Source organism: Schistocerca nitens, chromosome 2 (genome assembly GCF_023898315.1).
Source record: "Schistocerca nitens isolate TAMUIC-IGC-003100 chromosome 2, iqSchNite1.1, whole genome shotgun sequence".
Lineage (NCBI taxonomy): Eukaryota > Metazoa > Arthropoda > Insecta > Orthoptera > Acrididae > Schistocerca > Schistocerca nitens.
This window is the reverse complement of record NC_064615.1, coordinates 706,034,226-706,060,740: the sequence shown is the minus strand read 5'-3', so window position 1 is coordinate 706,060,740 and position 26,515 is coordinate 706,034,226. Positions and strand designations below refer to the sequence as shown.

At 42.1% G+C, this 26,515-nt stretch overlaps 1 non-coding gene across 1 annotated transcript; it reads right to left on the bottom strand.

The window, feature by feature from the left end:
• Nucleotides 1-15,075: 15,075 nt before the first annotated feature.
• Nucleotides 15,076-15,150, bottom strand: Trnas-cga (transfer RNA serine (anticodon CGA)). Its single transcript has one exon. It is a non-coding gene; the product is annotated as a tRNA-Ser (tRNA).
• Nucleotides 15,151-26,515: the final 11,365 nt, after the last annotated feature.

The following is a 26,515-nucleotide window of genomic DNA, read 5'->3' as shown; positions in this document are numbered from 1 at the left end:
AAACTGTTAGCATGCTGCTGTGGTTTAGCGAAATGGTGCTATCCAAAACCGACACCGAGGCCATTGTGGTGCACCAAGAGCCATAGATGACAAGGGCGAACGACGACTGCGGAGATGCGTACTGGCGAATAGATGTGCAGCTGTTGAGCAAGTGATCGCCCAGGTAAACCAAATGTCTAGTGACAGTGGCTCCTCAATGACCGTTCAGCGAACGTTGCTGCCTATAGGCCTGCGCAGCAACAATGCTGACTGCTGTTCATCGGCGATGAAGGCTGGAATTTGCACGCCAAAACAACTGCTGGGCGTCCACTGAGTGATGAAAAATGGCCTTTTTAGATGACAGATGGCCGTTGCCGTGAACGGAGTAAAACGTCTGAAGGCAAACGCCCTGCTGCAGTCGCAGGAAGAGTCCACCGCGGAAGAGGGAGCATTATGGTCTGGGGAATGTTTCCGCGCCGTTCCCCGTGTTATCTCGTTATTCTGGAAGGCAAAGTGGATAAACACGAGCATACATCTGTCCACCCGCACATGCAGTTTATTTTTCCTCGGCACGGTGGCATCTATCAGCAGGACAGTACAACAGGTCACACAGCTCGCAGTGTACGCTCGTGGTTTGGAGAGCATCAGGACGAATTTACCGAATCCCCCTAGCCACCAACTTCCCGGCTTTAAACTCAATCGAAAATCTGTGGTGTGATCTGGAGTCGGCATGGCTCCAAAACCCTGTCGGTAGCTTCCAGAAACTCACTGACTCTATTCCTGCACGTCCAGCAGCGGTCCTTGCTGCAAAAGGTGTCTATTCAGGCTTTTGACTGGTGGTCACAACGTGCTTGGACAGTGTATGAGATGGACTATCTTAAAAAAATACCGTACTGTTACAATTTACGTATGGTGTTAAAAGCTCTGTTTCAAGTGTCATCTTCGCATTTGGATGTAACACTGAGCTCATTTCTGCAGTGGCTCAAATGGCTCTGAGCACTATGGGACTCAACATCTTAGGTCATAAGTCCCCTAGAACTTAGAACTACTTAAACCTAACTAACCTAAGGACATCACACACATCCATGCCCGAGGCAGGATTCGAACCTGCGACCGTAGCGGTCGTGCGGTTCCAGACTGCAGCGCCAGAACCGCTAGACCACCGCGACCGGCCATTTCTGCAGTGAGTTCCAGGCAGCCCCCGGATTATCTCGAGCATCTTGGCAAGGCTATAAAATTCGCTGCTCTGTTTCTTCACTCATATCGATGGGAATGTCGCTCATTTCAGTTTTGAGATACTGCATACAGAAAAATCCACAGAATTGACGTCAGCTGATCTTGGAGGCCGAGGTACAAAGCCTATTTGACCTATCCGTCTTGGAGTGTTAGATCTACATCTACATCTACATTTATACTCCACAAGCCACCCAACTGTGTGTGGCGGAGGGCACTTTACGTACCACTGTCATTACCTCCCTTTCCTGTTCCAGTCGCGTATGGTTCGCGGGAAGAACGACTGCCGGAAATCCTCCGTGCGCGCTCGAATCTCTCTAATTTTACATTCGTGATCTCCTCGGGAGGTATAAGTAGGGGGAAGCAATATATTCAATACCTCATCCAGAAACGCACACTCTGGAAACCTGGACAGCAAGCTACACCGCGATGCAGAGCGCCTCTCTTGCAGAGTCTGTCACATGAGTTTGCTAAACATCTCCGTAATGCTATCACGCTTACCAAATAACACTGTGACAAAACGCGCCGCTCTTCTTTGGATCTTCTCTATCTCCTCTATCAACCCGACCCGGTACGGATCACACACTGATGAGAAATACTCAAGTATAGGTCGAACAAGTGTTTTGTAAGCCACCTCCTTTGTTGATGACTACATTTTCTAAGGACTCTCCCAATGAATCTCAACCTAGTACCCGCCTTACCAACGATTAATTTTATATGATCATTCCACTTCAAATCGTTCCGCACGCATACTCCCAGATATTTTACAGAAGTAACTGCTACCAGAGTTTGTTCCGCTATCATATAATCATACAATAAAGGATACTTCTTACTATGTATTCGCAATACATTACATTTGTCTATGTTAAGGGTCAGTTGCTACTCCCTGCACCAAGTGCCTATCCGCTGCAGATCTTCCTGCATTTCGCTGCCATTTTCTAATGCTGCAACTTCTCTGTATACTACAGCATCATCCGCGAAAAGTCGCGTGGAACTTCCGATACTATCTACTAGGTCATTTATATATACTGCGAAAAGCAATGGTCCCATAACACTCCCCTGTGGCTCGCCAGGGTTACTAAATGCTGTGTTACATCAGCCGCGAACTGTGCCAGTACAACATCATGCATCTACCACTTTCCCCTATTATAAGCCTTGGCTAAAATTCGAGCCCAATTAGATAAGGACTTTATCGAAAAGTTTCCATTTCAAATATGTTTGTACTAACTACGACAATATTTCATACTGAGCTCAATGGTGGCTCGGTAACCACACAAACACAATTATCCAGCACACAGCTTGCATGTGGATCCATGTTTACTTCAACCTTTATGCGTATATTTACATTTTAGAGACCGTGTATGCTTTCTAAAGTACGCCCTCCCAGGTCCTACAGTGTTTCCTATATCGAGAGACTTCACTTGAAGGCACAATCGAGAGTAATAGCATCATTGTGATCTTCGATGCAGTAATATTAAAGACGTAATTTAGCATATTAGCCTACATTCTACAATCTTCTGGTGTTGGTGCCATCACGATCAACGAGCAAATAGACAAATTACATTACATTTACAGACGTTACGTAAGACCAAAGCTTTTTAGGTTGTTTTGACATATCAGCAGGTTCCATATCTTTGTTTGTCAGTCAAATTACATTCCATAGACGCTTGCACGCGTAGTTCAAACACTGCTGCAGTAATTTTCGTTCTACTAGCCGACTGTTAGAAAATATAAAAGACACAAACGCCATTTAACGACTCCCACTTCTCTCGATAGATTTTGCTTAGGCATTACTTTAGCATTAAATCTTATTGATTCGATCAGATAAAATAAGTCTTGAGAATTGCTTCATGGCAAATGTTTAATTCATCACTGTGCACGCAGCTATGCAGAATGCAACCTTAGGCAACGTAAGTTTACAGTAAATAAAAACCATAGATAATTGTGAATTATTTGAGAAAGGAAAATAATTATAATTTAAAGCCGTTATTAAGATGTAAAGTGCAATTTTTCGTAACCGTCCCTGAGAGGCTAGAATTTCAGAGTTGATATCCAGACTACTTAATTTTGTTGTTCGATGAACCTGCTGGAAGCGTCAGTTTTAAAGATTCAGCTTAAAGCCTTCAGTAAGTAGAAAGTTTATATAATTTCAACAGCCAGCAGATAAGGCAGATGTTATCATACATGTTAGCACTCGAAACTGAAGTACAGTCACCGCTACTTTTGTAGTAGCCTTATATTTATAATAATTCCTGGCAAGCACTATTAAACAGATACATTTCTCTAACTTCCTCAACTTTTCTTTGATCGCCAGTGATTAAAGTTCCAGCCGGCCGAAGTGGCCGAGCGGTTCTAGGCGCTTCAGTCCGGAACCGCGCTGCTGCTACGGTCGCAGGTTCGAATCCTGTCTCGGGCATGGATGTGTGTGATGTCCTTAGGTTAGTTAGGTTTAAGTAGTTCTAAGTTCTAGGGGATTGATGACCTCCGCTGTTAAGTCCCATAGTGCTCAGAGCCATTTGAACCATTAAAGTTCCCATTATATTCTAGATTGGATAAGCTCTTGTAACTGTACACCTATTAAGGGTACCGACAGCCGCAACAAAAGTGATAAACCATTGTCTGCACTTTTCTTTGGGGCAATTTCCATTTATGCTTCCAAAGGGCTTGTTGTTTCCTCAATAATAACATGTCGTAGTTGTCGTTTAAAAAATTCTTCCACTTGTTATGGGTGATGTGGTATATGACATTGCTAATGATACAATGCTTGTTCGTTCCCAGCTGGGATTGTATGCTGCGTCACTGGTGTCACTGGACAAGACCCATGAGAATTAAACAAGTCCTCATATTTTAACTATTGTCGATTGTTATCTTTTCTGTTCCTCCCAAGTGGGCTACCCTCTCCCGTAATGCAGCTAAACTGACGGCTTCCTTTAGTTTAGTGTACACTGTCGCACAAATTGATCCTTAGTGGCCGTGCACATAGTCTAAATGTTTCCACTTGTAGCAATGCAGCAATATCGCTAGTTTACCCCACATGGAACGACGTCCCATCTAAGTCTACCATGCAGTGATCAAGGCCAATTCTAGAGTGATATTCAAGCAAGAAATCTTACCCTAAGATTGTGCAGTAATCATTGCCTGTATGAGGCAAAACTTCCACACAAACCCGGAAATTTTTTGGTATAATCCGAAAATTCAAGTCCCCTGAACCCAGAAAATGCACATCGTTTCGACCACATCGTAATGGGCCCAGCCTCCTATTCCCTATGAGGTCCAAACTTGCCACGGATATCTGTGGACCAGTGTCCAACAAAAACTTTTGTTTCCTACTATTCGCTAAGTTTTCTGGGCCAAATATCGCCACTGCGCGCGTTTCAGCTGTGTTTATATTTAATGGACACGACGCAAAGTGGTTCAGGAGTCCCAAAGCCATTTTACCATGAGCTACTAGCCCTACCCCGCCTTCCACCTGCCATGACCTCTGTTACACTTTTGGCTGAAATCCCGAACTGGATGCCCTATTCATCTTCATTTCTCACAATGCAGTTCACAACATTCAAACCATGCGGGATCAAGTCGTCTACACATACAACTCCTGCAGCAAATATTCCCGTTCTATTCCAAACCCAGGTCACCATTTAGTTGATGGGAGGTTCCTCAGAAAACCCGAAAAAAAACAGCAAAAAACTGCTCAAATTTTAACGATATGTTCTCTATGCATTTTTTTAGAAGTGACATCTTCCAGTTTTCAAACATCTTTAGCTGTTATGAAGAAGCACCCCAAAATCGTGGCTTTTGGGTACCAAAACCGTGCCGCAAATTCTAAGACGACTATCACACCAAATGGCTGAAATGTTTACGATATACTCCTAAGATCTCGATCCCCTACAACCTTGAAAATTTTCTTGATATCCTTATCCGTTTCCGAGATGTATAGGTTCAAACTTACCCTACTTGTACACGTAAAATAAGCACGTAAAATCCGGTATGAGCCGTAAACGTAGTTTATAAAGTGACGTAGCACTACCATTCGGGAACCCCATTTTGTAGTACTGAAACACATCTAAAATTTCTGTGCACATAAAATACAATCTGAGGTGTAAAATCGCTTTTGTGTTATTTAAATTTCACTTGAATTATCCATCAAAATTTTACTGGTGCAGCAGGAAAAAGAATGGAACCAGCAGAAAAATACTCCTATCGCAGCACAAGAAAGACAAATATTTTCCTGTTCAAAACACTCCAACTGAAAAATAGGGGGGCGGGGGTAGCTGTCTCATTCTACCTTCCATAACCTCTTTAAAATTTTCCCCAAAGATTTTGGCATGTAAACGTATTCGCGCTTTTTTATGCTGGAAGAGAAGGAGACAGACAGAGTCAGTGGGAAGGAGACGGAAAAGTAATAAATACTGGAGGTAGTAGTGGTTGTGGTATAGAAAGAGTGAAGGAAACAATACCAGTGTGTGAGACAAAGAGGGACACAGTGACAGTGGAACACAGTTCACAGTGACAGAACAGTGCTAGGAAAAAGAGTGAAAGAGACATTGCCAGTGGCAGAGGAACAAAGAGGAGGAGACAGTGAAAGCAGGTGAGAGCCAGTGATAATGAGAGAGAGAGTCTATGACAGTGGCAGGAAGAGAGAGATAGTGACAGTGAAAAAGATAGCAGCAATGGAGAGGAATTAATGAGGTAGTGGCAGTAATAGAGAGCAAGAGGGAGAGAGTGAGTGATAGTTAGAGGAGACATTAGTAGTAGGATAGACCGAATGGAAATGTGGCTGTGAGACAGGATATAGTGATGTTTAGAGAGACACAAAGATATAATGACAATGAGATGGGCTGAATGAGTGAGAGAGAATAGGCAAGTTAGAGTGGTTGGGTATGAGAGACTTACAGCGACAGACTAGTGTTGGGTGTGAGCGAGTTACATTTAAGGGAGCTTGTGGGCTTGAGAGGTGAGCTGCACTTTCAAAAGAGAACGAATTTTTGGGAGACTTTTTAAAGGTGCTGAGGAGGGTGGAATGAGGTCCCTGGTACCCCACTTTTTAATCAGAGTCTTTTAAAGAGGACCATATTCGCCTTTTTATGCTACGACAGGAGCATTTTTCCGTTGGTTTTTAACGTGAACGAATACACTATTGAGCAACATTGTTGCGTTTTCCGTTGAGGCACGTGCATTCCCCGCTCTTGCTTTCGTTTAAGGAGTGAACTGTTGTGTCGTAACACACATTAAACACAACGATGAAAAAAATGAAGTAGTCTTAAAGAGATATCATCCTTGTAAAATCAAATATACTATGGTACCTAAATGACGACAAATGCAGTATTACATTTACGTTTCTATAGCTAGAATATTCGAAATTTTTGTACTCAGCAGTTCATAAGGAAATAAAGGTTGCATGTCAACGAACTCCGACATTACTAATAAGCTACAAAAAAAAAAAAAATGAAGCTGCCGATCGACTGAGTGATAAAACTACTACATGTGTAGTGTCGGCAGACTTGCCAACACTACGCACACTAATTGAAAGAGGCGGCCAAGATGCACGCGCTAACTCACGAAGGATGAAGTGAGGTCTGAAACAGGAGACTTAATGAATGTGATAAAGAAAATACGTATCTTTGGAATATACTTAACTTTTAATACATCCTTGTATACATCGTTCTTGATGAGACATCTGGAGATTGTGGCGATACAAGTGAATCTTTATATACAAGCTATTTAAGGCTAATGGCGCCTTGCTAAGTCGTAGCCATTAACTTAGCTGAAGGCTATTCTAACTGTCTCTCGGTAAATGAGAGAAATGGCTTCGTCCGTATAGTCGCTGGCAACGTCGTCGTACAACTGGGCGAGTTCTCGTACGTCTCTCGAGACCTGCCGTGTGGTGGCGCTCGGTCTGCGATCACACAGTGGCGACACGCGGGTCCGACATGTACTAATGGACCGCGGCCGATTTAAGCTACCACCTAGCAAGTGTGGTGTCTGGCAGTGACACCACAACATGTTTATGCGGTCCCAATAAAATGGGTAGTCACCGTGAGGTGCCGTCAAGTTAACGTTGCCTTCCTAGGTAGGGCTGCCATAGGTCCGGGGTTTTCTGGATCTGTCCTAGCTTTGAGGGAGTCCGGGAACGACCTGGAATGGTTTTTATAGAACTTTCTGGCGCAAACCCGGATCTTTTTTTATATCTGGAGAAATTAGACTGACTGGAAATAAATAAATTTAAATAAATCGTTAAATTTCACTAAATAAGGACTGACGAGTAGATGGTTTGTTTCGTTTTATACAGGACTACTATAATGACTAATTCGTTTCCAGAGTTCTACAGGGTGAGGACGAGGTTTTCCCCCAGTTGCTGGAGGTTATTCTTTAGGTTATTCGGAACAAAAAATGTAAATATAGTAACGTGATCAGATCCATAATTAAGTAGCTACAACAGTGTTTCGAAACATGCCACGGTGTATGGAGCGCTACACTTGGGTTCACAGGACACACGAAGGTAGACTAGTGCAACGAGTGGCACGTTTGCATAACAACCACGTTGTTGTTACTGCAGTCATTGTTTACTGTTATTGTCTCCTGTATACAATACACTCTGCGATGCCGTACATGTTTTCATCGCAGGAGTATGGAGAGATGGTATACATTTCTGTCATGGTAATGCGAAAGCTGCTGGTGCCAAATATCGCCGTCGGTATCCTAATCGTAGGATTCCGGGTGCCAAAACATTTAGTGGAACATATCGAACATTGCTAGAAACTGGTACTCTTCCCAGTATTCGTATTCACTCTGAAAGAGATCTTGACGTTCAAGAAGAGGAAAACATTCTTAATTCAGTAGAGCGCAGCCCTCGTTCAAGCACAAGATGCCTAGCTACCCGATTAAACGTAGGATTTTTTTCATGTGCAGAAAGTTCACCCTTTAGAGCCAAATGATTGTCCCAACCGTTTGCACTTTCGTAACTGGTTAAATGGAATCGGCAGCTCTGTCTCTTCATAATGTTCAGTGACGAAGCAACCTTTAGAAGAGATGGCATGAACAACATGCTTAACATGCATATCTGGGCAGACGAAAATCCCCATGCCAAAGTAGTATCTCAATTTCAACGCAGATTCATTGTCAGTATCTGGTGTGGTGTTGTGTGTGACCAGTTACTGGGGGCCGTTTATTCTCCAAGGAAATTTAAGTGGTCAGATGTACGGTAAGTTTTTGCAAGAAGACACAACAGTTTCTTGAAGATGTTCCTCTGGAAACAAGACGCCACATGTATTTCCAAATAGACGGGGCAGCTGCACACTTCCACCATGTGGGAACAGCTTATCTTAATCGGCAATTCCCACATCGATGGATAGGCCGCGGGGGTCCTATCAACTGGCCTGCCAGATCTCCAGGTTTGACACCCCTAGATTACTGCATCTGGGGGTGGATGAAAGACTTCTTCTGTAGTGGTCAATCCAAGGATTGGTTTGCAACAGCTACAATGGCAGCTTGTCTCCATTCTGTGCGTCTTTCAACTTTTCTCTTCATTTCTTTATAGGTGTTACATCCCACATCTTCCATGATTTGATCCATGTACCTCAGTCGTGGTCTTCCTCTTGGTCTTTTTCCATCGACATATCCCTCTATGATTGTGTTCAGGAGTCCTTTATGTCTTAATAGATGGCCTGTAAATTGCACTCTTCTTTTAACAATGAAATCCAGAAGCTTCTCTTCTCACCTGCTCCTTCCAGAACCACTTCGTTTGTGACCTTGTCGATCCATTTTATTTTGAGCATGCGCCTATAGCACCACATTTCAAAAGAATTTAGCTTCTGGTCTTCCTCTGTCCCGAGAGTCCATGTTTCACACCCATAGCATGCCACACTCCACACATATGATTTCAAAAATCTTTTTTTGATTTCAAGGCTGATGCTCTTAGATGTTAATATGTTTTTCTTCTCGTTAAAAGCAGCCTTTGCTTGAGCTATTCTACTTCTCACTTCTGCCTTGCTCCTTCCATCCCTGGTAATATTACTGCCCAGATAAGTAAATTTATCAACTTATTCAAGCAGTTCATTGCTTACATGGACTTGGACTTTCACTTGATCTTCTTTGTCGCACGACATTACTTTTGTTTTTGCTTTATTAATTCTCATATTATATTCTTGACTCATAACTTTATCCATTCTATTCAGTAGGACTACAAGATCTTCTTCACTTTCAGCCAGGGCAGCTATATCATCGGCATATCTTATCATATCTATTCGTTGGCCATGAATTACTACACCTGTCTGTGAATTTTCCCTTACTTTTTTCAGCGCCTCTTCGATGTATACGTTAAAGATAACAGGGGATAGTGCGCAACCTTGTCGGACACCTTTCCGTATCTGCACCTCTTCTTGTTTTGTCATTCCACGGATAACTGCTGTCTCGTTTTTGTACAGGTTCCATATCATTTTTCTATCTTTATGGTCTATTCCTACTTTTTTGAGTACCTCAAACATCTTATCCCATTTAACATTATCAAAGGCTTTCTCTACATCTACGAAATCTATGTATGTTTTCAGGTTCTTATCTAGTCGTTTCTCTATTATTAGTTTTAGAGCAAATATTGCTTCTCTGGTTCCTCTATCTTTCCGGATTCCAAACTGGTCTTCGGAGAGTGTAGCTTCGACTTTTTGTTCTATGCGTTATAGGATAATTGAGGTTAATATTTTAGAGGCGTGAGTAACTAGGCTGAGCGTCCTATAATTTTCACATCTTGTAGCATTTGCCTTCTTTGGAATGGGGATCATAATGTTTTTCTCAAAGTCTGTAGGAATTTTACCCTGTTCGTACATGTTGAAAACAAGATTATACAACTCCTGATTCAGTTTTGCTCCTCCAGATTTCAGAAGTTCGGCTGGGATATTGTCTATACCAGGCGATTTGTTGTTTTTCAATTTTTTCAGAGCTAGTTCAAACTCTTCCTTTAATATAGGTTCACCTATGTTGTGTGCATCTACTTCTGTTTCTTCTTCCATGATGTTTTCAGACAGGTCTGGTCCGCTGTACAGTTTTCCTATATATTGTTTCCATCTTCTTGCAACTTCATCATCGTCATCCAAAATATTGCCATTTTCATCCATCACAGCCCTACACTTGTTTCTTCTGTCTCCAATGAAAGACATCATGTACGAATTTAAGGGGGAAACATGAGAAGAATTGCTGCAACGTATTTTTGATGCCGCAATGTCAATAAGGAACGAGCATGTGAAGTTACGAAATGCTACTCGCGCAGTTCACTCCCGTGCGAATCTTTGCCTTCAAATGCAGGGAGGAAATTTTGAATACTTGCTTTAAATCCACTCTGAATGGAAGAGACTGCTACAAAATTCTTTTAATTAATTATTACGTGCGTTTTTGATAGTGAAATCCTACAATGAAAGTCCTTTTTGCCATTTTCCTGAGTTTTTCAATTACTGTAGCTCCTTAATTATGAATCTGATCCGATTAGTTTATTTACTTTTTTGTTGCAAATAACCTAAGTAGTATCCTCCAGAAACCGGGGGAAATCCTTGTGACTCACTCTGTATTTTTTCCTAAGTATTACGTGCACAGTGTTACCGAACCGTGAGATCACACGGTTTCCAAACAACTCTCGCACATATGCCATTGATTGCCGTGCAGTGTTTGATGTCACTCCGTCCTGTTGAACGTCTGGAAAGTTGTTCAATGCAGGTTAACGAAAGTTCGTAACATCTCCACGTAACGATCGACATTGACAATTATGGTGTTTCCCTGTTCATTTGCGAAAAAAATACGGTCCGATAATCCGATGTGATGAAACACCACACCATATTGTCACTTTACTATCGTGTAAAGGGCGCTCGCGAACGTCATTACGATTTGTTTACTCCCAGTAACAGCAATTCTGTTTATTCACATAACCTGTGAGATGAAAATGTGTCTCATCTGATACCCACAATTTGTTTAGAAATTCATCGGTATTGTTTATTTTTGTTATCATTTGTTGACAGAATCCAAATCGTAACCGGTAATCGTTGTCCTTCAATTGTTGCACCATCTGTGGTTTGTAAAGATGAAATTTTAAATCAAAATGAAGAATTCTGCGAACACTCTCTCGGAACATTCCAACCCCTGCTGTTTGCTTACGAATTGAACGCCGTGGGCTCCCCCTAAGACGGACTCGCGTACAACATCAATATTCGCTGGAGAACGCACACTTCTTGGTCATCCTGTTGGTTTCTTCTTGAGGGTAGATACAATCTCTTCAAAGTTTTTAATCCAACATTTTACCACGCGTTTCGACAGAACGGCATCATGACGTCCTAAATTATAAAAACGTCGAAACTCCCTCTGCGCCGCCACCAAACTATCATTATTTTTATAAAACATTTTTATGGCTAACGCATGCTGTGTCCGTTCCAATAATCCATGATTATTGAAATGGCGGACTGCTTACTCGCTGTCACAAACTTGCAGTGCTGCCACCTGCGCATGGCTGCCACTACTCGTTTCAAACATTCCCATTATTCTGTGTCACCCTGTACTACAGCTGATTCAGAATCTCACAAAATAGGTTTTTCTATCAGTATACCTATAACATATACTGATGTCTGGTCTAATTTACTATATAGTGAGTAAATTGGCATATCTGTGGAGTGTGCTACCACCTACCTGGATTTATGCCAAGCGAACGTTATAATAGTCTGCTACAGTGTGCTATCACCTGGTGGCATTGACGTAAACTTGTAGTTGAGTGGTAAAGGCTAACAGTGCACGTAGTGAACCGCACACATTGTTTATCAAATCCATATGTATTTGATCCATAAGGGAATTACATCATGCCAGTTGCGCATGCGCAGAAGCTCCTTATAACGTGCATAAGTGAAGGTGTGTTCGGGACCTTGATGCCAAGTTTCACCGAGACTGGACTAGCAATGTAGCACAGTGCGGCAGATTTAGTGCCGTGTATTTCAGATTACCGCATCTACAATGCGTTTAATAGCATTCAAAGAAGAATAACCAATAAATATTCCAGGTGTCAAAAGTTAGGGTGTTCACGTGCCCTTGTGCTCTTACACAAGAGCCGCCACTGCTAGTCACAACCATTCTATGATTTCATTCAGGCTATCATATTATACAGGATGAAAAAAATCAGCGCACTCGGACTTCGTAGCGCGATTCCTCACATAATATACAAAATTGTCTGTCACAAAATTTCGTCCTGCGCATATTTTCGGCAGTGAAGGGGCGTTAAAAATCATCAATATGGCAACACTGTAATCACATGTATGATAACTATCTCTATCAGCATACAGGAGTAATGCTATGCGGTTGGTTCAGTGGATCGCGTTCTGGGTTAGTATGCATGTAGGGAGGCCAGGTCGTCTTCTAAACTGGAGGTATGTAAACTGACCTTGTCATCTGATATAAATTAATTAGAAACCTTCCAAAATAATGAATCAGGACTTCGATGACTATTATATGAAGCAAGAATTACCATGAATTCGGTTTATTCTGTTAAACTGACTCGTAAAAGGTTTGACAAGTAACAATAATATGAAAGTAAAACCATGGCACATCTGATAAAAGGATCTGTGGTAAGTTTCTATTAATTGCGTAAATGAAACAACTGCAGCTGTGAAGTTGCAACGTGATGGTCGTAATGTCAGTATAAATCATAAATGTGTTGCCTCTGTGTCCAGAGTTGAAAGCAAACTGATCATTTGAATCTGAATGCAAGTTTCAAACTGAAGTTCGAAATTATTGAAATTCTATAAAAACGACTTTACTGTGTCCACACATCATCTCTTGGTCGTGGTTTGATCTAGGCTGAAGCAGCGGCAGAATCAGTCGTTTATGGCGCACCCATGACAATCGTCTGCAGCTTAGTCAAATCAGACCGTCTGCTGAAGCCCGTCAGCTCATTAGCACTGCAATAGAGGCTCCTGGATATCAAGCGATGAAGGGAGGTTCTCAGCGATCAAGACCTGAGGACTGCCAGTGAAGAAGTAATTTTGTATCGAATGCTTACTCAAAGGAAAACTCGTGTTTCTGCATTTTGCACCATTTACTCTGTTCGATTGTCTAGGCTACAGACGTTCCAAGTGTCGACCTATAAAAATACTCCTGAGAAAATGCTGGTCCCCTTCCCTGAGTTTTTTTTTTTTTTCGGGTGGTTAACCAGTCACGCTTGTCTAACCATTTAGCGCTGAAAGGCGTCGTTTCACATTCTTCCTACCCCTTTCTTTGACCAGTGAGGTGAGTCCACATCGGTACAGTTGAGTTTCTCTCTTTAAGCTACGGTTTATTTACATTAGCCAATTCTTGTGTGCATGAACATTTAGTTTTTGTGAAGTCAACGTTCAGTGGCATCTCATGCTTTCAAAGGCACCCCAAACTATGGGTTCTCACTCCATTTTCTATAAGTTTGCTCAAGCGATCGAACGAAACACAGCTTTCTACGTTTTGGGTGCAGTAATACATTCCTGGACGTTGCTAAAAACCGAGCTTCTTCTCTTTCCATTTATGGGCCCTGAAACGTCGCTACTTCGGGCCTTACGTCGGATGAGATTGTATCTTTGTTGCCTGCTGTGAGTCCGGTACTTAAGGACGATGCTAAAAAAAAATAGAGTCTGGCGGACTGCATGGCACTGACCTGCAGCCTTCCCGCCAAGTCCTTCAGAAAACTGCTTTGAGGGTAGTTCCTGTGTTTGCCAAATGACTCTGCTGCTCGCCCTAGCACTGTCACATCATCCACATGTGCTTTCAAAGTCCTCGTACATAAAACATGCAAATTCGAGTAAAATGTTCATTACGACAACTGACTGCCGATAATCACTAGTACTTTTATTTCTTGATGCCGATTAATTAAATAGTCTATATACGTATTCTGATTGTATATACGTTACAGAACAGTTTTGGAAAAAAACAGTCACTTAACATGCGGTATAAATCTTCGATATGATGCCTCATGAATCACCGAACTCTTGATTATGGAAACACTCACCATACTAACACCAACAATTTGCCCACATTCGAATTCACTTGGCTCATAATCCACAATGCATAATGCATTATGCACTCGCAACTACACACAACGTTGTCCTGACAGCCACTGGCACTTGCAACGCACTGAGGACACTGGGCAATTGCCGCTCGTCGTGAAGTAGAACAGTGCAGGCTTGGATAGCATATGAATTTATGTCCAAGCATGCATTTTTCGCAGTGTTTACATATTTTCGTCCAACCCCTGTACATGCTGTCGACGATAACTTAGCCGATAAAAATAATACCCTCACGAGCTAAAAAATACCAACGAATTTAAATGAAACAAACTTACGCTGCACTGTAGTACTGCATCTGAGGCACGGACTTGTGGACTGTGCATATGGCGTGCGTGGCGGCGGCGGCGGCGGCGGCGGCGCGGTGCATGCGATCGTCGATGTCGGCGCTTCTCATCGTTTTCAGTAAAGAAGTACGGAAAATTTGTGTATAGGAGAGAGTGTAAGCTTGCTTGCCCCTGCTTTTAAAATAAAGGGCTACTATCAACGATTCATTGGTCCTTAAAGCTGTGTATTTTCCCGAGTACTCGTATTATGTGATTGACACATGAATAGAAGCGTAAACTCACCAAGTTAGCATTTTGCACTACTATACAGCTGTTCTATGAGTGGCCCCAGTACTTTTTGTAGCGCCTACAATACCTAAGACCGTAGTGCCCAGACAGGTAAAGCCCAGTATATAGGTTTTAATCACTCGTCACATTGTATCTAAGTCATGTTATGAACAGCTTACTATGTGTAAAATACCGGATGAGATTTTCACTCTGCAGCGGAGTGTGCGCTGATATGAAACTTCCTGGCAGAGTAAAACTGTATGCCGGACCGAGACTCGAACTCGGGACCTTTGCCTTTCGCGGGCAAGTGCTCTACCAACTGAGCTACCCAAGCACGACTCACGCCCCGTCCTCGCAGCTTTACTTCCGCCAGTACCTCGTCTCCTACCTTCCGGAAGTAAAGCTGCGAGGACGGGGCGTGAGTCGTGCTTGTGAAAGCTCAGTTGGTAGAGCACTTGCTCGCTAAAGACAAAGGTCCCGAGTTCGAGTCTCGGTCCGGCACGCGGTTTTAATCTGCCAGGAAGTTTTATGTGTAAATTCCTGACTTCCATTTATAAATAAGGTTGAATTATAATATGTAGTTTTGTATGGCGCTAATATGGATAAGGCCTTTGCTTCAGATGTTTTTACTCTGTAATTTACGTACTTTATAGTAGGTATAGTATGTATAGTATGCATAGCACGCATGGTATGTTAAGTAAGTGTTTGCGAAAGTGTGCTTTGCATGAGTATTCGATTAGCAGTAATAGTAAAGTTGTATTGTAGTATCAATGAGTGGTTATACCGTGGGACTGTGTGTGCACTGCTTGGACAGCGCTATCTAGTGGCCGGTTGTGAACCAGTAGAATCGCGACAGGTAAACCTACGCGGAATAGGGCAGTGTGATGGCGACTGTTAGTCGAACACCAGTCATGTACCAAATAGTTTTATCTCGTGACTTCGGTTTTTCATATCTTATGGAAAAGAATGACCATGAGAGCAGTTTCATTTTTATTTTTTGTGACAATGATTTTACATCAGCTGGTCTGCCTCATGTATTGTTATATCCAAATGGTTTATAAATGTTAATCTACATTCAGGTATGTGGTACTGTACTAATGGTAATGTATATAGTGTAACTCGTGTAAGCCCTCCCTCAAACCTGTCATGTTATATCTTCACAGATCCGATGATGCCACCTTTAGTGTGTTGAAACCGGTTATTCAGTATACAGTATTTAAGCGATCTTGGCTTTTGAGATATTTCTACAACAGAGTGATCGCCCCACTACACACTATGCGTTAACTGTATATTTAATGCACATTGTTATTTATTTTCTTTATTATTCAGTACATTGTCATTGTTCACAATGTACGGCAGTGGTGTAGAAGAAGTGGGCTATCAACTCAGGAAACTACCTCAAATTCGTTTACAAAATGCATCGCTTGAGATCATTATTTGGTCGCTCTCTTCTTATAAGTCCTAAATAAAGAATAATAGGACCTTTGTATGGGAAATTTAATGTAGTTTAATTTGCGATACATTTTCGCTACAGGGCGCGGATTTCGAGTAACTTTAAATGTATTCCATCTCAAAACACTTTGGAATATGGCATATATCCATACTTAGTTCTCTGCTTCAAATGGCCATTCCTCCTGAGACAATCTGTATACATTGACTATCACACATGTCAAAATAATCATGTGTTACACATACTGTTATTTTTATAAACAGCTGAACTTGAATGGAAAGGTGTTTAGTCAGGAAAGCAAGCTGTAAGCTGTATGACTGTGCCAAAGCACAGAGAACAAATTGACACTTGAAGCCACTGTGTGATCTGCTCCGCGCGAGCTCATCTGTGAACACGGTGCGGAGCGGTGAGCTACCTTGCAGTCTGATCCGGACGTGTGCTGGAGAGAACAGAGCTTGTGAGCTACATTGAGATCTGACCCCTGAGAATGGTGGGGAGCAGTGAACTAGTGAGCTACCTTATTATCCAATCCGTGAGAGTGGTGGAGAGTAGTGAACTAGCGGATGGCTTGTGTCTGATTGATGAGTGTAGTGGGAGCGCCGAGCTTTTGGGAGGAGAGTAGTAATGCCTGGGTCGCCTTGCGATACTCTCCTACAAGGCGATGGCTGAACACCGAAGCTTATATGGTTGCTGATAACGCATTCAGAGTTCAATGCTAAGACATAAGAAGTATCAACTAACTCAAAAGTATGTAAACGCTTATTTAGCTTCCGTATTTACAGGTTTTCTTTTCAAATGAAGCATGGAAACATGATGCTGGAAGTGATTTCTACGTTAATGTACCATTCTAGAGCGCACCCCTCATTAGCTTCAGTAGCTGCGTGATTAGCGTGGCGGGTTGCCAAATGAAAGGACCCGAGTGTGATGCGCAGCTGGGTTGGAAATTCTTTTTTCCACTCGGGGACTAAGTGTTGGGCTGCACTTACTTCCGTACCGTCATAACTGGAATTACTATTCAGGGGGCTGAAGAAAAAAAAATTGGAACTTTCTTCATTTTCTGTTGTTTTCATGGACGAGAAAAGCTTCACGAACTAACGAGGTATGCAAATCCACGTGTGCACATTGTCTATGGCAAATTTTTTGTATCTTTCCTGCCCAATATTTCAACTGCGTGACCCAGTCTTTTTCAGGTACTGTGTGACACTGATTCCAGAGTGCGAGTCCAGTATTTGTGCCTATGTTGTGCTAGGCGCTCCCTCTGCGGTTCGCGCCGCGTCTGCCGGTCTGTCAGTGGCGTGCGCCGCGCTGTTCGCGAGGAGAGTGAATGCGCAACTGCTGCGACGCCGCCTGCGACGAGCTAGGAGCATGGGTCGCCAAATGGTGGCTCAAATTCACCGCAGGCAAGAGCCAGGCGCTGATTTTCACATGGAAGAAGGTGCCAGCGGACGTCAGGCAGGTGCAGATCACGGGTGGCCCCATACCATGGTCACGTACTGGTCGACAACTAGGCGTTACCCTCGACAGGCGCCTGACATGGAAGGCGCATATTCGGGAGGTGCGGGCAAAGGCGCTGTCCAGGATTCGCCTGCTGAACCCAGAGTCGACACTACCTCCAGACTGCGGCAGAACACTCTATGTAACACTAATCAGGCCAGTGTTGGAGTACGCTGCCGTTGTCTGGGGAAACGCAGCCGACACCTCAGTGAAGATGTTCCAGACCGTGCAGAACAAAGCCCTCAGGCTCGCACTGCACCTGCCACGCGATTTCCCAACGAGGGAATTGCACGAACTTGCCGGAATACCGCCACTCGAACAGCGCTTCCGACAAGCAGCGGCAAGTTTTTACGCGGCAACGAGTGAAGCCGACAAACTCGTCAGGGGACTTGGAAATCAAGTCCACTGGCGACCGACCACACGCTGGCCGGACCTGCTGCGCGAGTAGCGACCACGCACCAGCAGCAAAAGAAGAAGAAGACATCAATAGTGACAACCAGACGACAATTCAAGAAAGAGATGGAAGAAGAACACATAGGAAGCTGTAGGAACAGCAGTGTAGGCCGCTTAACCTACGCATCAACTAGGCAAGAAGCCTAATATAAGTCACGGCAGCGCCGACCAATAGCAGTGGCTGTAGCGTTTTCTTCTAACCACGGCTGTTCCTAACGCTGTGCGCGTACTTTGTGGTTATTGTCCGTTGTCAGTATTGCTGAATTAAGTTCTGAATGACGTCCAAGCCGTGCTAGATGTTTCATCTTCCAGTTGTCATTTCAGTCCTCCTGTGAATTAGGACTCTGTTACATGGTGTGCCGTGTTAGGCGTCCCGTCCGAAGTTCTTGCCTCCCAGGAGCGGCTTCAGTGTTATTTTCAGGCCGATGGTGTTCAAATTGCCGTTCGAGACTCTGAAGAACGTCCTCAGATATTGTGTCTGTTGTCCGAGCTACTATTTCACGTGTGTCGTTTTGTTACATGTACTAATTCCATCTTCATACTTGCGGCCCTCGGTGTCTTGATGGTGCCTCCGTTTCGCCTTAAGAAGATCGAGTGCCGGGTTTCAAGCCGAGATCAGCTGGAAATCGGTGTTCCGATCAACAAGATTCTCCGCGACCTTAATCTCAATAGATCCTTTGAGACCGCTGGCCCAGTATCTCGATGTTGTGTTAAAATCTTGGCTTTAATATATTTCGTAGAATGATTGAATCTGTTAAGGTAGCGGAGAATCTGATTAACCGGGAGACCTGTTTCCAGCTGAGCTCGGCTCGATCTGCTGAAGGCACAACGGAGGCAACATCAAGACACCAAGGAACACAAATATGAAGACGGAATTAGAAATAGCAGCCCAGTTCATGTAATAAAAGATGCACGTGAAATGGTACCTCAGACAGCAGACGATATCTGAGGACGTTTTTCGAGTCTCGAAAGGCAATTTGAACACCATCGGCCTGAAAATTACACTGCAGCCGCCCCATGGGGCGAGGACTTCGGATGGAACGCCTAAGACGGCACACCACGGTAACAGAACGTCCTAATTCATAGAAGGACTTAAATGACGACAATCGGAAGATAAAACGTCTAGCACGGCCTGGACATCATTCAGAACTTAATTCAGCAATATTGACAGCGGATAATAACCACAAAGTATGCACACAGCGTTCGGAACAGCCACTTCAATTGGTCAGCGCACTCCACAGACAGCGCCGGACGCGGCGCGGACCGCAGAGAGAGCGCCTAGCGTAACATACCGGACTCGTTCAACACTGGGATCGTCGAATTGTGGCAGCCGGAGCGCACAGGTCAGCGTAGCGCGCGGCGCCCTGCTATTGTGGGGAGTTGGCTGCGAAGACTGTACTGCGCGCGGGGTGGCAAATTATCGTGCTGCTGTTTTAACAACAAGAAAAGCAAATTGTCGTAACCCCAGCGCGTGGTATGGTGAAAATGAGGGAAGCAAGTTAAATATCTCAAAAATTCTGCAATTAACTTGTCTCTGGGTCAAAGGATGCAGTAACTTTTTTATTGCCTTTGAACTACAGCTACCTGAGAAGACAGTAGCGGACTGGATAAGCTTCTGCGAGATGTATGTATTGAGGTGTGTTAAACGAAATTGAGAAACTTGGTGGGGATGGAGTCATTGTCGAGATCGACGAAGCTTTACTTGAGAGAATAAAATGTCAGAGGTACAGTAAAAAGAGAGAGAGAGAGAGAGAGAGAGAGAGAGAGAGAGAGAGAGAGAGAGAGAGAGAGAGAGGGCGGGGGGGGGGGAGGGGGGAGGGAGGGAGAGAGGGAGGGAGGGAGGGAGGGAGAGAGAGAGAGAGAGAGAGAGAGAGAGAGAAGGTGGGTTTTCGGAGGAATCGAAAGAGGAACCCACAAGTGTTTCTTCAAAAACATACGAAGGGCGGTGCTGTTCGGTGAAATAAAGAGTACATCTTTCCACGGACGACTGTGATTTCCGAGTGTTTGTACGATGAAGGATTGAAGCATTTTCCTGTAAACCATAAAGTGACCTTTAAGGATCCCGAAATGGTTACACACACCAGTAGTATCGAACGCACCTGGAATGCCATAAGGCAATCTCTCCACGGCACCAGTCAGTGCCAAAAAACGTTTTGACGGTTACTTGTTTGAAAACGTGTGGCGCAGAAGGTACTCTCAAAAGCAGGATTTATTTATGCATTTTATGAAGAGTGAAGCAACAGTGTGCAAGCTCTTGTGTGATTTGGTGGAATTAAAAAAAAATAAAATAAAATAAAGGTTTTATTTTTTTCTGGAATTCCTTCGTTATTCCTATATTTTAATTTTCTTGGAGATGTAGTTCGTCTATGTAAATAAATAATAGGATTTTTTTTGCCATACACGTATCGCTTCCTTTTATTTACGAAGTGTCATTTGTGACTTGTGATACATGGCGTTTCTTAAATACGAAGAAGAGAAATATGTATTCGATAAAAATAAGATCTTGTTTTGTTCCACAGACACGTCAGATCTCCAAGATTATGGTGATACCACTTGTGATAAATCGTTTATTTCGTGTTTTGTGTATTAATGTTCCTCTGTGAAACGCACTACTTAATGTACAATGCTAAGGATGTTGTGAAAAATGCAATATTTGTTTCTCCCGCGTTTGAAACCAGCACATCGTTCTTATTGGCTACACAAATCAGCTCCACCGCCAGCTTCCATTCCCGTCATCGCTTGCGGCAGGGGTTAGCAACATAGCACTGACTGCTCTTTTTAAAGTTTCAATATAATTCAAGCTATTATTATCGCTGTCGTGGGAAGAATTTCGACTACACCTGTTATTAACAAAGGTGTTGCAGTAAATGTGATGTCAGCAAGTCTTGTACTAGATGTAGGGTCAGTTAATAAAATCAGTGTTGCAGTTCGTACTAGATCAGATAATTTAGACAAACGACTACAAAAATTCAATGGTGTAAGTTCCTTAGCCACTCCTACTTGGAAAAAACATATTGATTCTCTAGAGAGGACATTACAGAAGTTTTCGAACGCAGGAGTCATAGCAAATCTCCAAAACTCAAATTTTGGGAAAGACGAGCTCCTATTTCTGAGTCATGTTTCTTCGGCAGGTATAACCCGTGCGATTTCTTCTACAGGTATAGCACCAGATCCGGATAAGTTTAGTGCAATGGGGAATTTTCTTATTCCCAGAACAAGGAAGCAGCATAACGCATTTCTAGAGTTATGTTAATTTTTAGACGTTTTCTGTCTGATCAACTTCTCATTAAGTTTATTAAAAACAATAGTGCACCATGGAGTTGGTCAAAGAACTGTCAAGAGGACTTTGATGCAATCAAACATACTCTAGCGAATTCTGGCATTTTACATCACTCTGACACGTCAAAAGATTTCTGTATTGTCACTGATGCCTCTTACTCAGAATTGCGGGCATGTCTGTTTCAGTTTTGTGAGGAAAATGATAAATATTATGTCGATGTAAGAAGTTTTCCTATTCATGCACTTCCTGAAAGTGAATGAGCCTGTTCTGCTGGAAACTCTGTCCATAGTCTGGGCATTAAAAAAAAAATTAATTACTATGTTTATGGCAAACACATTAAAATTTTCTGTTATCGTCAAGCTAAGTTTTCTTGAGACGGGTAAAGTGCTTCACGCACACCTGACGCATTGGTCCTTATTCATGCAGAAAAATATTTTGAAGTAGTATATGTTTGTGGACAATGTGATAGGAGATGCTTTTTGTTCATTACCAAGGGATCTACCAGAATTTTCAGAACTTATAGTACAAACCTCAGGTTATTGAGTGTTACTGATAAAAAGACAGCAATTATAGAAAATATTTCTTGTGCATGTGTAAGAATATGGCAGCTTTACAGTTGTTGAACATCACTGGAAGAAAGTTAAATTACTTCACAGAATCCCACTGAAAAACTAACCCACCATTACAGAATACATAACAATGTATTGTTCTAGAGGTGAAATGAGCAGTCCGACACTTTGTGTCTATGCATTCTCGCTGCACACAAAGATGTTTTGATTTGGTATACAAAGGCCCTTCTATAGGACTCCTGATGCCCAGAAGCATAGCTGTATTTACCTGTAAAAATACGTCGTTGGCAGCAGTGCCTTTGCTGAATCTGTCTGAGAAGTTCGTAGTGGAGACTACTAGGATACTAGGAATAATGGGGCCCACAGAGGATATGCAGTTCAAACACTTTACTTTCACTTTGATTGCTGAATGAACTACTGCATATGGCCAGATTGAGTATCATCTATTACAATTTATGTACAGATAAACAGCTAGCCAACATACTACACTTGATTGATATCCTAGAATGTGATTGAACGAGTGCAGTAACGTAACTCTGAAATGACACTAAAGTTCATGTGTGGAAAATAAATCATTAACACATTCACTAATTGCACTGTTCATCAAAGTGGACACTCATATAAAAACAAACATGTGATGCACAGTAAGTATAATTTGGAAATAACGCTGCTAATATTCTGTTCCTATTATTACAGAGAGCACTACTGGTACCGCCTCTGATACTAATTACATATTCACATCCAATCAGTAATTTAAAACAATCACTAAGTTACCGAATGACCTCCCGGATGTGAAATTATTGGGAATTATGCTAACTTGTCTGCAATACGTTCCCGAATTGATGGACAAAGATCTTGTACTTTCTCAATCTTCTGCAGACTGACTAAAATGTCTTCCAGCAGCCTCTCTTTAAACTTACCATAGTTAACTGAAGTGAGCTGCTGCTGTTTGCTGTTTTTTTTTTTTTTAGTTACAATTAAAAATTTACATACCTGATTAACCAAATAGTGGAAATATAATTGTTTTAACAGGGATTTTTAGACGTAACCCTGATTTCTATTGCATTACACAGTATAGTTTGCCAAGATGTGGGATTCTATTTCAAAAACAATGTTTTAGTTCAGAATACTAAATTACTCCAGAGCTAAATGAGGGCAGAACATGCTAACATATTTTCAACATTAGCTGTATAAATGCGACAGTGCTCTGCATGGCTTTTTCATCTATATAATCAGGGAATTAGCAATCAGATATATGTTTACATATGAAAATTGGTAACAAAGTTTTATATTAGTGGTATTTGTAATCAGCCTGGTCTTCTAGGTAATTCCAGTTAATCAAAAGAATGTCATGGCTAATAAAGTTAAGTTGGCTAAGCCCCGAGTTAACATTCAAGAGTTTTTTTACCGAGCATGTCATGAAAATAACACTACTAAAGGTATCTGAAGAAGAAAAAAGTTTTTTTGGGGGGGCTGGGGTGGGGGAGGGGGGGGGGATGGAGTGGCGAGGGAGGAGAGGAGCGAGAAACCCACCTGCTTTGTTACAGTCCCTGGGCAAAAAATCTCTTGATACAGTGTCATACAATAAATACAAACACTATAATTGTGCTTTTATTAAAATTAAAAACAAAAACAATACAAACAACTTACATTACTTTTAGAAAGATACCAAGGTCTAAACACTGATTATTTATATAACAAGGAGTGTTTCCACTTGTCCTGTCATTTGCAAATAAGTTTATGATTTAGAAGGAGAGACAGCATTGGTCGTATTTGTTTGTTTTATTAACCGCAAAATCGATTTTGCGGTTAATAAAACAAAAAAATACGACCAATGCTGTCTCTCCTCCTAAGTACATCCATTATCTGGTTGTGGTGCACAGGACACTCCATGGAGTCGCCAATCAATAAGTTTATGGTTTCTTCACTGTCAAGTCTGATTCCGTAGCAAGGACACCAAGATAACTAGTATTATACTGTCTTTGTGATGTCCATAAATAATTATTTATGCATCTTACACTTGAAAATTACCTTTCTGTTGAGCAATTGGAAGTAGGAGTACCCAAGTATATTTGAAGGGCTAAGTATATTTGAAGGGCTAAGTTTAAATTTGCATAAACATTCTGTAAATTGCTACCTTCTAGTATCTTGGACAGTTCTGAAAAAGAATATGATTCATTTTGATTTTTTACATCAGAGGTTAGTGTAAACATTCAAGTATAAATGCTGGGTCTTCTAGACCCAAACTGTTAACTTGCTGAAGCCTGGATGAATCTTCCAAGGTTTCAAGTGGATTTAGATTTTTAAGATCTGAGAAAAACTTACATGGTCCTGTAAGGAGACACTCTTTTTCAGTTCTCAGATAATTTATGCAGAAAGAAAGGAAAAGATATCTCCAGCTCATCTGATTTATTGGTTTCTTCAATATCAGAATCAGATTCATCAAAGACTGTTCTGCTTTTCTTATTGCATTTCTTATTCTGAACTTCACTTTGTTGAATTTTAGCAATATTAAAGAGAGATTCAAATTTTTTTTCTGACCTAGACTCTTGAGAACTTCATATCCCATTTTCATTTCTTCCAAGAAATCAACGAAGGAACTGTAAAATTTTAGAACAGTGGCTATGTCCATGTCTGCTGCTTGTAATTGCTTACTGATAACACAATATTTCAAGAGCTGAACCCCAAATTAGTTATAAAAGACGTTTCAAAACCACACAATTTCTTCATTATGCCTCTAGCTTCAAATTTCCACAAAGACTTTTCACTTTCATTCTTAATGATTAACAACAGTGATTTGACAATCGACTTGTCATCTTTGTTCAAGCTCATGCAAGCTGCTTCTCTAATAGATCATCAGGTTGTAGAGAGGGATTTAGCAGTTAAATTGCCTTTACTGAAAAGTTTGCTTAAATGATTCCATACCACTGACTAGAACCACTGAAAAATTAAACATTTCTTACATTCATGTTAGAAAACACAGAACACCTCGAATGACTAGAGATAGGACATTCATATTAACAGGACATGTACATCTGCAGAAATCATTAGCATTTCAGTCACCACAGTTTACCAGGAGCCCAGCCTTCTAGTAGGCATAGGGTTTGCCATCGGCCCTGATAACTTGGTCCACGTGTGATGTTATTGATGCATATGAGGCGCAAATAGAGTCCTGTGGTATAGCCATCTATGCTGCATTCATCTCGTTCCAAAGTTCATCTTTGGTGGCTGGCACTGGATCACAGCACTGGACCCATCATTTAACCATATCCTACACATTTTCGACAGGCGACAGGTCTGGTTATTTGGCAGGCCGGGACAGAAGGCTGGCATCCTATGAAAGCAAGAAGGCACGAGTTGATGCAGCAACATGTGGTTGTGCATTGTCTTGCTGAGAAACAGTGTCTGCGGTGTTATGCAGAAAGGGTATGGTTACAGGTTGTCATTCATGTAGGTCACACTTTGTACAATGCCTGGACACGCAACTATGATTTTCTGTTGTATCCAATAGCACCCCGTACCATAAGGCCTTGAATTAATGCTGTATGTCTTGTGAGAATGCAGTCACTTGTGATGCCACTCCCACTGTCTGCGACAAATCAAAATGCGGCAACAAACAGAACTTCGATTCTCCTGAAAACATTATCTGATGCCATTCCCGTCCCCAGTGACATTGTTCCCTACACTATTGCCATCTAGCATGTCTCTGCTCATTTTTCAAAACTAGGCAGAGTAGTGGATAGCATGCATGCAACCCACACTCTAATAAACAGCAGTGGACTGTCACCATTGATAGTGAATTATGTGTACACTGTTGCGCTAGAGCCAAGGAGGACGCAGATCTGTCCTGCAATGCCATTCGGATGAGGTGTCAGATCTTGTTGGGTGGTCACCTGGGTGGGGGGACCTGGCCCTATCATCATGTTCTATGGCCTTCTGTGAACTATTCTGCACACACCTGTTGCACTGCCAAAACACTTTGTCCTCCATGGATGCATCACAATGAGTCAGCAATGACAGAATAATATTAAGTGCCAATAATTTTTGCCACTATTTAGTCATCTATTCTCTCACCCATGATTTTGATTACTTCCTCATACGTAGCAAGAGACAGGTATGTTGTTTTTCCATTTCCAGAATCCTTGTATTGTGACATGTGGCTAGAAGAAATGGCTCAACATCAGCAGTTAGTTCCACTTGTATTAAAAAGTTACCATTAAAAATACTTCCAAGTACTTCATCATCACCAATAACTCTTTGTAACACATTACACCAGTACTGCACTTCATTTTCAAGTTGTGTGAACAATTTTCCAGCTGTCCTGACCAGAGCCCAGCTTCTGTTTTTAAACCTATAAACACAGTCTCGGTGCCTCGAACAGTTTTCATGAGCTGCAATTACTTCTAAATGCTCCCAGTCTGAGAAACCATGAGGTCCCACGAAGTGTGATGTTC